Here is a 13,368-nt window from a genome sequence, read left to right as displayed (position 1 = left end):
AGCTGGTGTTGTAAGACTTCTTACTCGGTAGTGGGGTTGAAGGGTGGGGCCATCTCGGCCATTTATGGGAGGGCTTTGGAAGAAGATAAGGTGTCTCTGGAGGGTGTCAAGGCCTAGTGGGAGGAGGATCTGGACATGGCACTGGAGGAGGGACTGTGGTGCGAGGTGCTGCGGAGGGTGAATGCCTCAACCTCGTGTACGAGACTGGGATTGATGCAGCTAAAGGTGGTACACAGGGCGCACCTGACGAAGTAGAGGATGAGCTGGCTGTTTGAGGGGGGAGGGGATACTTGGTAGCTGTGTGGGAGGGGCCCAGCCAATCATGTCCATATGTTCTGGTCCTGCCCGAAGTGGGGAAAATTGTGGAGGTTGTTCTTCAGCACCATGTCTCGCATGTGGACTTGCTGCCTGGTCCCCTGGGCGACATATTCAGGGTGTCAGACCTGCCGGAGTTGCAGGTGGGGACAGGGGCAGACGTGTTAGCCTTTGCCTCGCTGATCGCTCACAGGCGGGTTCTGTTGGGGTGGAGGTCAGCTTCTCCACCCTGTGCCTTGGCGTGGCACCCCACCCCACCCAATCAAAGAGAAAATGATAGCAGCGTTTCGGGACGTAATACGTGCTCTTTCAGAGAACCAACACAGTCACAAGGGTGTGAATGGTCTCTTTATGTGCTGTGACCGTTCCTCATTCTGTATGTTCTGTCAGCACTTAGAAACATAGATTTCCTACAGTTCAGAAGGAGGCCATTCAGCCCATCGAGTTTCACTGACCCTCTGAAAAGAGCATCTTACCTCTGTTCACTCCCCCGCTCTATCCCCGTTACCCCACCTGACTTACAGATGCTTGGAACACTATGGGGCAATTTAGCATGGTTAATCCACCTAATTTAAGACTTGTGGGAGGAAACCAGAGCACCCGGAGGAAACACACGCAGACACGGGGAGAAATTGCAAACCCCACACAGGCAGTCACCTGAGGCTGGAATCGAACCCGGCTCCTTGATGCTGTGAGGCAGCAATGCTAACCACTGTGCCACCGCACCGCCCAGTTCTGCATCTGGCGGTGTATAAATCTATTAACATCTTTCACCCCAAGAGGAATTGTGGCTGATGTCGCTGCCTCCAACTTTAAAAAATGCATATTTAATTGCAGTTCAATAAACATGTTATATTGTTGATGCTGTGAGCTGTTCTTTCAGGATCTGCCCTGGATCTGGGCAAAGGTAATAAGAACCCTCTCAACTCCAGCACATTTATTAGTCAACAACACTTTTGATTTGATTTGTTTTACATTTTCTTTTAATGGGACAGGGTTTTTTTTTTAACCAAATGTTATGATTTAATAACAGTGCAGTTCATCAGGAGGCCAGTTCACAGCAGTGAAGAATTTCCCCTGGCACTCTGCTCATGCTCTCGCCTGCAGCCTTGGCATTTACCCTGGGTCTGCTTTTTTGTTTTTAGCACACTTAACTCGGATGATTAATAAAAAAAAACTGAAAAACAAAGAGCTGCAGCTGAGAACCGGGCCGTATTTCTTTGACTTCAGATTTAAATTAATTGAAGGGCTGCACTTTGGAGCGACCAGCGTGGAAACAGAAAAAGCCGCGACACCGTCACTTCTGCCTAATCCGTTTCATCCCTGGGGATTTGATCCGTGGGGGCTCTACATCTCAATCCAACTCATGGGGTGGGAAAAGCAACTTCCTGCGGACGCTGAAACCTTGAAACAAAAAGAGAAAATACTGGACAATCACCGTATGTCTGACAGCATCTGTGGAGAGAGCAAGGAGCTGACGTTTCCGGTCTCAATGACTCTTTGTCAAAGCTGGAGGGAACTGGAAATAGGAGCAGATTTATACCATTGTGTGTGCGTAGGGGGGGGGGGGGGGTGGCGGGGGTGGGGGGCGGGGGGGGGGGGGGGGTGGTGTGGCTAGATAGGGGGCCAGTGATCAGTGGAGATTGGCAAAGATGCCATGGACAGAAAGACAAAGGGAATGTAAATGGGGGTAATCAAGGCTAAGAAGCTATGATATGGAGATGCCGGCGTCGGACTGGGGCGAGCACAGTAAGAAGTCTTACAACACCAGGTTAAAGTCCAACAGGTTTGTTTCAAACACGAGCTTTCGGAGCACGGCTCCTTCTTCAGGTGAATGAAAGGAGCAGTGCTCTGAAAGCTCGTGTTTGAAACAAACCTGTTGGACTTTAACCTGGTGTTGTAAGACTTCTTACAAGGCCAAGAAGGGGGCTGATAGTGGCACATAAAGAGATTAGAATTTGTTAATGGCAGAGCAAAGGTGAGCAATGAGTCATGAGATGGAATTTCCTCATCTCACTGGTTGAAAGGACCTTAACTCAAATTGAATCTGAGCACTTTGCTAACAGTTCCTATAGTGCACCTGGGTCCACACCACAGAATTGCCTGCAATTCGGTCCAGATTGATGATTTTATTCTAAAAAGGGGCCATTTGGAAAGGGAGAGCATGTAGAAGCTAACGTCTGCTGCACGCTGCTAAAGTGCCGTTACAGTCAGGGCCACTGATTGTACACAGCTATGCCCGCAACAATGAAAGGAAGATGTGACTTTGAAGCTCGAAATGAAAGCTTCGTGGAAACTCTTGCAATGCATAATACAGCTCAAAAAAGAAAGTAATAACGACATGAGAGCAGGGACTCAGCAAGAAATGGGCCACGCTCACTGTTGAAATGGAGGCTTCTGATTGATTGGCTCTCTTGCTGTAAATGTGTGAAGCATTTTCATTTTATCCTTGCTGCCACATCGTTGTTTCACTTTTATTCAGGACGACTGAATAGAACTCTTTGCAAAATGTTCTTGTTTCCGGGTGGAAACAACACATTTATCAGCAGGGCTGATTCAGCTCAGTGGGCTGGACAGCTGGTTTGTGATGCAGAACAAGGCCAGCAGCGTGGGTTCAATCCCCGTACCGGCTTACCCGGACAGGCACCGGAATGTGGCGACTGGGGGCTTTTCACAGTGACAAGAAAAAGTTATTATTATTATTATTAGCACCAATCCCCGAGATCTCTCGACACTGTGGCCTTCTCGTGTACAGTGGCGGAGATTATACTAATGTGTCCCCACCGTTGGACAGGGAATTCTAGCATTTCGGCCCAGCGATTATGAAGGAACAACGGAAGAGTAATATAAATTGGGTTTATTTGCTTTGGCTCAAAGTTGTTTCTCTACTGAGGAACAGGCCTTGTGCTGGAAAAGTTACCATAAGGGAAATTCAGAGCCATTGGTTGAGAAACAATGAGATAATTTGATATTCAAACACCGAGTGACTCGTGCTCCTGTCTAGAATCATAGAATTTACAGTGCAGAAGGAGGACATTCGGACCATTGAGTTTGCACCGGCCCTTGGAAAGAGCGTCCTACTTAAGCCCACACCTCCACCCTATCAAGGGCTGGTTTAACACACTGGGCTAAATCACTGGCTTTTAAAGCAGACCAAGGCAGGCCAGCAGCACGGTTCAATTACCATACCAGCCTCCCTGAACAGGTGCCGGAATGTGGTGACTAGGGGCGTCTCACAGTAACTTAATTGAAGCCTACTCATGACAATAAGCGATTTTCATTTTCATTTCATATCCCCGTAACCCAGCACCATGGTCCCAGGTTCGATTCCCGGCTTGGGTCACTGTCTGTGCGGAGTCTGCACGTTCTCCCCGTGTCTGCGTGGGTTTCCTCCGGGTGCTCCGGTTTCCTCCCACCAGTCTGGAAAGACGTGCTGTTAGGTGAATTGGACATTCTGAATTCTCCCTCAGTGTACCCGAACAGGCGCTGGAGTGTGGCGACTAGGGGATGTTCACAGTAACTTCACTGTCATGTTAATGTAAGCCTACTTGTGACAATAATAAAGATTAATATTGCTATCCTCGCCCCTCAGAACACAAAGGCACAAGCCACAAAAATACACAAATTTAGCACTGCTTCAGTACTTCTTAACTTGTAAAAAACACATCTGCCAGATCCAGAAATCGGCAAGTCTAAATCATCAGATAATTCACCCATACATTTGGTGGATGGCTATGTTTGTGTAGTTTGTGCGCTGTTCAATACTTCAAACTTTTTAAAGCAAAATGACAAACTGTCTTTTTGCCTTTTGACAGCCAGTTTGGTTGTGTCACCTCATATTGCTTAAGAAATTGACCTTGATTGAAATGAATTTTCTGGTTAGAGCAGGCTTCTGCACAGTCAATCCCATCTTAATTCAGATTGTGCAATAATCGGATTCATCTTTAACTATGAAGCTGTGACTCTGGATTTGAAACATCCCTCACTTTACCCTTCACCTGCCCATTCCTCCCTCACAAACGCTCCCTCCCTCCAAAATGTAACCTGGCCCTCACATACTCTCCCTCCCTGCAAGTCTGCGAACCTGGTTAACCCCCCCCTCCCTCCAGTCTCCCACACCCTCATACTCATCCACCCCACACCCATCCCCTCACAAACTCCCCCCACCCCTCACACTCTTCCATTCTTACAAACTCCGCTCGCCTGGCGTCTCCAAGGCAACCTCCTGACTTACTCATTGTCTTTTCGTGCTGGGTAAAGCTTGGATCAGTGGCTCGTGCCTCGCTGTTTTGTCTGGCCTGCCCTCCGCCCTGGTGTGTGTCGAGACGCCTCTCGCCTGCTCCCCTCGCTGCTCAATGACTGCTGACCGGCTAGCTCACCCATGGCTCGTGGCTTACGCCAAGGGTCGCACACCTGGCCCCGCTGCTGCTGCTGACCGGTCCTGAGCCTGGCTGGACAAACCTGCTGGCTGCGCCTTTCTACGCAAAATTAAAACACAGGATCTTCTGCCTCTGCCTCTCTCCCTCTTTGCCTCGTCCCCTCTCGTTCCCGATCGAAGGGGATTTGACCAATTAGAGTCTGATCTCGCTCTGCAATGCCTGCTCATTTGTATTTCTTGAGCCTATCAGAAAAAGCAAAGTTATCAGGCTCTGATTGGTGCCCGGAGACACTGGCCGGTGTTGGTCAGGGTCTGGGGCCTTGTCATGGTGTGTTTCATTGTAAATCCGCCTCTGGCTGTCATAGAATCATAGAATTTATAGTGCAGAAGGAGGCAATCCGGCCCATCAAGTCTGCACGAGCCCTGGGAAAGAGCACCCTGCTTAAGCCCACGCCTCCACCCCATCCCGGTGACCCCACCTAACATTTTTGGACACTAAGGGGCAATTTATCACGGTCAATCCAACTAACCTGCACATCTTTGGACTGTGGGAGGAAACCGGAGCACCCGGAGGAAAACCCACGCAGACACGGGGAGAATGTGCAGACCCCGGACAGACAGTGACCCAAGCCAGGAATCGAACCTGAGACCCTGGAGCTGTGAGGCAACTGGGCTAACCACTGTGCTACCGTGTTGCCCTATCCAGGGATATGCTGCAGTGTGTGTTCTTTGTAATACAGTTGTGATTCATGGGGTTATCTTTCAACTGCTCTTGATACATTCTTTTTTGAGAGCAGTGAGTGTTGAATGGCAGCCTCAGCTGAGTTGTACTGAAGTCATGTTACACGTCAGTGTCAGGAATTCGTTCCCCGATGTGTTGTATGTATGTGCATATTTTTTGTTTTATTCGTCTGCGGGATGTGGGCATTGCTGACTCGGCCAGCATTTATTGCCCATCCCTTTTACAGATGCACCATAGAAAGCATCCTATCTGGGTGCATCACAGCCTGGTATGGCGACTGCTCGGCCCAAGACCGTAAGAACTGCAGAGAATCGTGAACACAGCCCGGTCCATCATGCAAACCCTCCTCCCATCTATTGACTCTGCCTACACCTCCCGCTGCCTGGGGAAAGCGGGCAGCATCATCAAAGTCCCCTCCCACACGGGTTATTCATTCTTCCAACTTTGTCCATTGGGCAGCAAATACAAAAGCCTGAGATCACACACTGACAGATTCAAAAACAGCTTCTTCCCCTCTATTACCAGACTCCTAAACGACCCTCTTATGGACTGACCCATGTATGCTTCACCCAATGCCTGTGTCTATGTATGGCTGCTGGGGCTGTGTAGGGGCTGGTTTAGCTCACTGAGCTAAATCGCTGGCTTTTAAAGCAGACCAAGCAGGCCAGCAGCACGGTTCGTATTCCCGTACCAGCCTCCCTGGACAGGCGCCGGAATGTGGCAACTAGGGGCTTTTCACAGTAACTTCATTGAAGCCTACTCGTGACAATAAGTGATTTTCATTTACTTTGTGTTTGCCCTATTATATATTTTCTTTTCATGTACTTAATGACCTGTTGAGCTGCTCACAGAAAAATATTTTTCACTGTACCTCAGTACACGTGACAATAAACCAATCCAATCTAATCCTTCAGAAGGTGGTGGTGAGCTGCCTTCTTGAACCGCTGCAGTCCATGAGGTGTAGGTATACCCACTGTGCTGTTAGGGAGGAAGTTCCAGGATTTTGCCCCAAGGACGGTGAAGGAGTGGCGATATATTTCCAAGTCAGGGTGCTGAGTGACGTGGAGGGGAACCTCCAGATGGTGGGGTTCCCAGGTATCTGCTGCTCCTGTCCTTCCAGATGGTCATGGCTGTTGCTTTGGAAAATGCTGTCGAAGGCGGTGATTATTTTCCCAACACAAAGTGAATATCTTCAGTGGAAACAGGTTATTGATGTATTTTTTGAAGCAGTCTGTCACTTTCCCATCAACCAGCCGTGCAGTAATCCTGACCATGGGAGGTGGGGTTTCATTTGAGTGGTGAGTTGTGATAATACCAACTGGGGAAGGGGGTGGGTAAGGAGTAGGGTAAGATAAACGGTTCAGAAAGTCCGATAGGAGGTCGGTGATGTGGGCCAATGTCAGCAAACATAATTGGAGAGAGGCAGCGAGGGCTGATCTTTATTCGTTGTAACTTTCTGCAGCTGTTCAAAATCAAAAGTGAGCATTTTGTTCAATCTTATTCGGTTCACAAATTTTCAAGTGTCTCCATGAAAGTAAAGCAAACAAGGACAAAGCAGTTCCTTGCCAGAAAGCCTGAGAATCATAGACTTGGGAATGCTATTATAGTTCAAGGGAGTGTAACTAGGAGTGCATAAGATAAAGACAATGCATGATTCACTGTGGATACTACCCCAGGCAAAGAATATCTGTAATAAAGTCAGTTTCCCATTCAGATTATGCACAAGGCTGTGACTCAAGAATGCCACCTGGACCATGATGACATTTAGGCACAGTTAACCACCCACAATATACGTTTAGTGGATTACATATCACTTTTCCCTTGCGCGTTTAGTGAATTACTGGCTGCATTACTCATTCTTTCCCCTAGTTGAGGGTGGATGGCAACTCCAGGGGATATAGAGGATTTACTGAGCCTGATGCCCTTTCCTAGAGTAGGGACAGTGCCCCTGTCACGTGTGCATGGATATCTGATGTCCGCGAGCGCTGTTATCACCCCACTGATGTTACACCTGGACAGGACGGACCCAGAATGGAACTCTGCCTCAAATGACTGTAACTTTTACTTTTTGTTTTAGAAACACCGATGAACAAAAGAATAAAATATTTAGACTTAATGAAGGTTTGACCATAATACAATACCATCCTATCTTCACAATGTACACGGATTTCTTAAGGCGAGCACAAGTTACAGATATATCTCATGCTATATTGTCTCAGCAAGTACACAGTCCCTGTAACCAACAGGCTACCTGTGGTCAGACACACCCCACTATGAAACCAAGTGGCAGATGGCACAGACAGTCAGAAGAGAAGCAAGACAATGGAGTAAGGGAAAGAAAACAAGTCCCACAAGTATATAAAAAACACTTCTGTGGACTCCTCATCAAACCCCCCCCCCCCCAGATGTTATTCTCAATCAACTGATCTCACTGGTACTCTGGCTTCCACTCAAGTGTTTCCACTCTCGAAAAGCCACACCTTGGAATTCTCCCCCAAACAATGCTTTCTTTCAGGCGCCTTCAACATGGATCCACTTCCAGGATTTAAATCTGTCCTTTCAGTACCCCTCTGCCCGGATTGCCACGTGCATTCAAGCTTCCACACAATCTCTCAGGTAACCAGCCATGCCAACACACCACTGCTTCACACGCTGTACTCTGGACCACTAACCTTAGCACGACTTCAGATATTGGGGCTGGATTCATCCGCCCCGCCGTGCCACATTTCCGTTTCACCCCGCTGGCGGGATGCTCCGTTACGCCGGCCGTCAATGGGGTTTCCCATTGTGGTGAAGACGCACACCGTCGGGAAACCCCCAGGCTGGTGGAAAAATGGAGGATCCCACCGGCAGAGAATCCAGCCCATGGTGTCTCATGAGCCGACTTGCCCAGGTCTGCACCTTTCAGCTCTGTTTTTACTGGAGCCTCTCTCGCTCTGCCCACTTCTGTACTTCAGTGAACAGGATCTTGTTGAATTTCCAGTTCCCTTTGGCTTCAGTCTTCCTGGGATTTCTCTTTCATTTCCTAGTTTCTAGAACTACCTTTTTATATTATATTTGTGGGAGTTGCTTTCTTGCCCTCACTCTATTGTCTTGCTTCTCTTCTGACAGTTTCTGTCAGAACTACGTCCTCTCCAGCTACCTAGGTTCAAATGCTACAGGTTCCAGTTGAAATCTAAACTCCAAAAAAATCTTTCCAACCTAAAAGTGGCCCCTGGTTTCTAAGCAACAGTCCGGTCTTTCGTGTTTGCTTTCACGTTGTAAACTCTCCGATCACAATGCAGGCACAGTTTGAAATGAAACCAAAATATGCAGCATGAATCTAGCTAACGTTTCAACCCTTTCTTACACAGAAACGCACAATTGAACTCACCAAATCTAAACTTTGTCTTTATACCCAAAAATACAAATATTGGTTACTTAAAGCTACCTCTGCTTCCTGACACTACTTGTTGCCACCCATCTATTCCAATGCTACACCAGCGATGCCACGCTGAAAGCCATTTGCAAAATAAGCACACTGCTCTGACTGAATATGGAATGGTGAACATCAGTGGTATAAACCTGCCTGCCTTCATCTGTTCCTGAACTGAGTTGACGCTAAATTGAACTTGGGTCACTAAAGTCCTTTTGATAACACTGGTAGCATTCACAAGCGATGCTCCTCCAGTGTCGATTGCACATCTGAGTGGCTTCATGCTATAAGTCACAGATTTGCCTTGTGCTCAAAGGTAGACTGCAGTTGACCAATGCTCTGTGGCGTTATTTTTGAGAGGAGCTGAAAGTGTGTACCAGGTGTTGGCCATACCCTTCCACTATTGTACTCGTAGACGAATGCCTCACTCCCGCCAGCATACATGTTGCAAAAGTTCAAAATCTGGTTTAAAGTAGAGTCAATAAATAGATACCCCAAATAATTGGGTAGGAGCATTCTGCAAATCTAGATTTTAGTCCTCCATTCAATTTGCATTCGTTTGTAAAATTCATTCAGGTCATGTGGGCGAAGCCAGCGTTTATTGTCCATCCCGAAGTGCCCTTGAGAAGGCGGTGGTGAGCTGCCTTCTTGACCCGCTACAGTCCATGCATTGTAGGAACATTCATATTGCTGTTAGAAAGGGAGTTCCAGGACTTTGACCCAGCGACAGTGAAGGAACAGCTGTATATTTCCAAGTCAGGTTGCTGCGTCACTTGGAAGAGAGCTGGCAGGCGGTGGTGGTCACTTGTATCTGCTGCTCTTGTCCTTCCAGGTGGTAAAAATTTTGGGCGCAATTCTCCGCACTCACGACGGTGCGGAGAATAGCGGGGGTCGTAAATTTTTACGGCCACGCTAGTCTGACGCCCACCCGCTATTCTCCCCCCCCCACGCCTGACTCCCGACACGAATCGCTGCCGCCGTTTTTTACGGCGAGCAGCGATTCTCAGCTGGCCGATGGGCCGAAGTCCAAGCCCTTTACGGCCGTTTTTACGAACGGCAAACACACCTGGTCTGGCCGTTCGTAAAAACGGCTGTAAAGTTCGGATCTTGCCAACCATGGCACCGATTGCACGGCAGTACCACGCCGTGCCAAGGGTGCCATGGGCCCGCGATCGGTGCCCACCGATCGCGGGCAGCGGGTCCGATTCCCGCGCACAGCTTTGTCCTTCCGCCGCCCCGCTGTATCAATTCGCGGGACTGCTGAGGGGCATCCCGGCCCGCACATGCGCGGGTTTCGCGCAAATGCGCGATGATGTCATCCGCGCATGCGTGGGTTGGAGTCTTCCAATCCGCGTATGCGCGGCTGACGGCATGTGACCGCGTCAGCCGTTGCAAACTCTGGCTAGCGGGCTTAACGAAATTCGTTAAGCCCGCGATGCCGGTGTTCACGCCGCGGCATACTAGCCCCAGACCGGGGACCAGAATCGGTTCCCGGTCGGGGGGGGGGTTGGGGGGGGTGGGGGGGGGGAGGCTGGCGTCAAACCCGCCCGTTTTGATGCCAGCCTTACGATTTCTCCCTGTTTGGGAGAATCGCGCCCTTTGTGTTTTGAAAGTGCTGTCGAAGGAGTTTTTGCGGGATGCTGCAGTGCATCTTGCAGATGGTACACACTTCTGCCATCATCTAGCATCACTCCAGCTCCTAACATTGAATTACCTTGTGATTCCTCTGGGCCTCTCAGTTGGTGGCTGCAGGAGGAACGCTTGAGGTCTTTGGGTCTGTACTCAATAGAGTTCAGAAGGATTGGGGAAACTTATTGAAATGGCTTTGTCAAAGGGATGTCATGTCTGACAAATCTGTTAGAGTTCTCTAAGGAAGTAACAAGGAAGTTAGACAAAGGAGAACCAGTGGACATGATTTATTTAGATTTCCAGAAGGCCTTTGAAAAGGTGCCACATAGGAGACTGTTAAATAAGTTAAGAGCCCATGGTGTTAAGGGCAGGATCCTGGCATGGATAGAGGATTGGCTGACTGGCAGAAGGCAGAGAGTGGGGATAAAGGGGTCTTTTTCAGGATGGCAGCCGGTGACTAGTGGTGTGCCTCAGGGTTCTGTGCTGTGACCACAACTTCTCATAATATACATTAAAGATCTGGAAGAAGGAACCGTCGGCACTATTGCTAAGTTTGCAGATGATACAAAGATCTGTAGAGGGACAGGTAGTATTGTGGAAGCAAGGGGGCTGCAAAAGGATTTGGACAGGCTTGGAAAGTGGGCAATGAAGTGGCAGATTTAATATAATGTGGAAAAGTGTGAGGTTATGCACTTTGGCAGGAGGAATGGAGACATAGACTATTTTCTAAATGGGGAAATGCTTCGGAAATCAGAAGCAAAAAGAGACTTGGGAATCTTGGTTCACGATTACCTTAAGGTTAACGTGCCGGTTCAGTCGGCAGTTAGGAAAACAAATGCAATCTTAGCATTCATGTCGAGAGGACTAGAATACAAAAGCAGGGATGTATTGATGAGGCTATGCGAGGCTCTGGTCAGACGCCATTTGGAATAATGTGAGCAGTTTTGGGTCCCGTATCTAAGGAAGGATGGGCGGGATTCTCCGACCCATCACCGGTGATGGGGAAAGGCCTGGAGCAGTTTAGAGAAGTAAAGATAGGTGAACATCTCCTTGGAAATAGTGACCATAATATAGTACATTTACGATGATAATATAGAAGGATTTAAGTATGATTTTAAAAAAACAGATTAAGGATAGGGGAAAAGCTGATATTGTCGGGGCTGAGAAAAGAAAACGGGAAAATAAAATGGACAACACTAAACGGCAAATAATAGTGTGGAACATGGGAAACATTTAAAACAATGTTCAACGGGGAAAATATATTCGCTACATCAACAAAACAAGGAAGGCCGGGATGGTAATTGAGTCACACAGGATAATGCCATCGGTCACAATAGAATGTTAGAAATATGGAATATTATACTGCTTTGATATTTACCAGAGAATAGAACAGGTGCAAATGACATTAAACTGAGAAATGAGCTGAACCATTCAAATAAAATAAACGGATGTATTGAATAAATTAATCAAACTCGCAGGATAAAATCCCTGATAGGTTATATTCACGTAATCAAAATAATACAAGGAAGAGATATTAAATACTTACATTGAATAGATTGGTGGAAAAGCATATTGCGAGAGGATTGGGAATAGTTAATATAATTCCTATATTTAAGAAATGGAGGCAAAACATGCCCAGCCCTCACAACTGAACCTCAGTGACAGAAAAACAATGGAACTGCACCAAAGTAGGGAATAAAAGAACATCTGAAAAAGAAAAATATAATGAGCATGGGATTTTGAAAGGGAAAATCTTGGCATTGAATTATTTCCAGGGGCTGGTTTAGCTCACTGGGCTAAATCGCTGGCTTTTAAAGCAGACCAAGCAGGCCAACAGCACGGTTCGATTCCCGTACCAGCCTCCCCGGACAGTGCCAGAATGTGGCGACTAGGGGCTTTTCACAGTAACTTCATTGAAGCCTACTCGTGACAATCAGCGATTTTGATTTCATTTCATTTGAGGCGGAAACAGAGAGTTAACAGAGTAATTTAGCAGTCGATGTAATTTATCAGAATTTTCAAAAGGACCCACAATAGACCGAGGACTGTGGTCAGAGATGCGGGATGGTATTTAATGGAGGAGATGGTGGTCTCATCTGCCACTTGGAGAGCCAGTGCGAGCTCCATATCACCCCTTTTTTCGGAAGACCTGCCGAATTAAGTGCCAATGAACTTAACTTCGCTGCAGTGGGCCTTCACTGGGATGAAGGGCCCTGGGAAATCCCTCCCCTTGGGTGCTGCCAGCCAATCAGAGCTGGACAGCTTTGCACTGCTTGGCAGCACCAGTGGAAGCTGGTAATGTCGCAATCTCCTTAAAGAGCGATAACATTTGAAGTGTAATTCGAACATCCCGTTAATAGCTGAAAGAATGCACATTTTGAAACTTTTACTGTAACAAATGACAACAAATCACTATTGACTAAGCACTAGTTTCATTTTGTAGGCTACTTGTAGTTTAAACTAGCGGCTGGGATGGTTAACTTCTGTACATATCACACATCACATTCTCCAGGAAGGTATAGGAAACAGTGCACAGTTGCTCCCAGCTTCCAAAGGGTTCTCATATCCCCATTTCACTGAATGGTATATTCGTCTGACTGTCTCCAAGTGCTTTCTTCAGTTTTCAGAGAATTTCTTAATTCCACCACCAACATGAAAACCTGTTCCAATCATGTATCATGTTTGTTCCCCCCCCCCCCCCCCCCACACGCCAATAGCCAGGCCACAATGAACCTCCCGGGATCCCTGGATGGTGGCAACATCCAGCTCCTTGACTAGGTACTGTCTTCTTCCCTCAACCGGCTGTAGCAGCTTGCAAATAGGAAACAGCCTGTTCTCTCTGCTGACCGTACAGGTTTGCTGACCATCTGTGATATTCATTGATTGTTG

This window comes from Scyliorhinus canicula, chromosome 9 (genome assembly GCF_902713615.1).
Source record: "Scyliorhinus canicula chromosome 9, sScyCan1.1, whole genome shotgun sequence".
NCBI lineage: Eukaryota > Metazoa > Chordata > Chondrichthyes > Carcharhiniformes > Scyliorhinidae > Scyliorhinus > Scyliorhinus canicula.
This window is presented reverse-complemented; position numbering follows the sequence as displayed.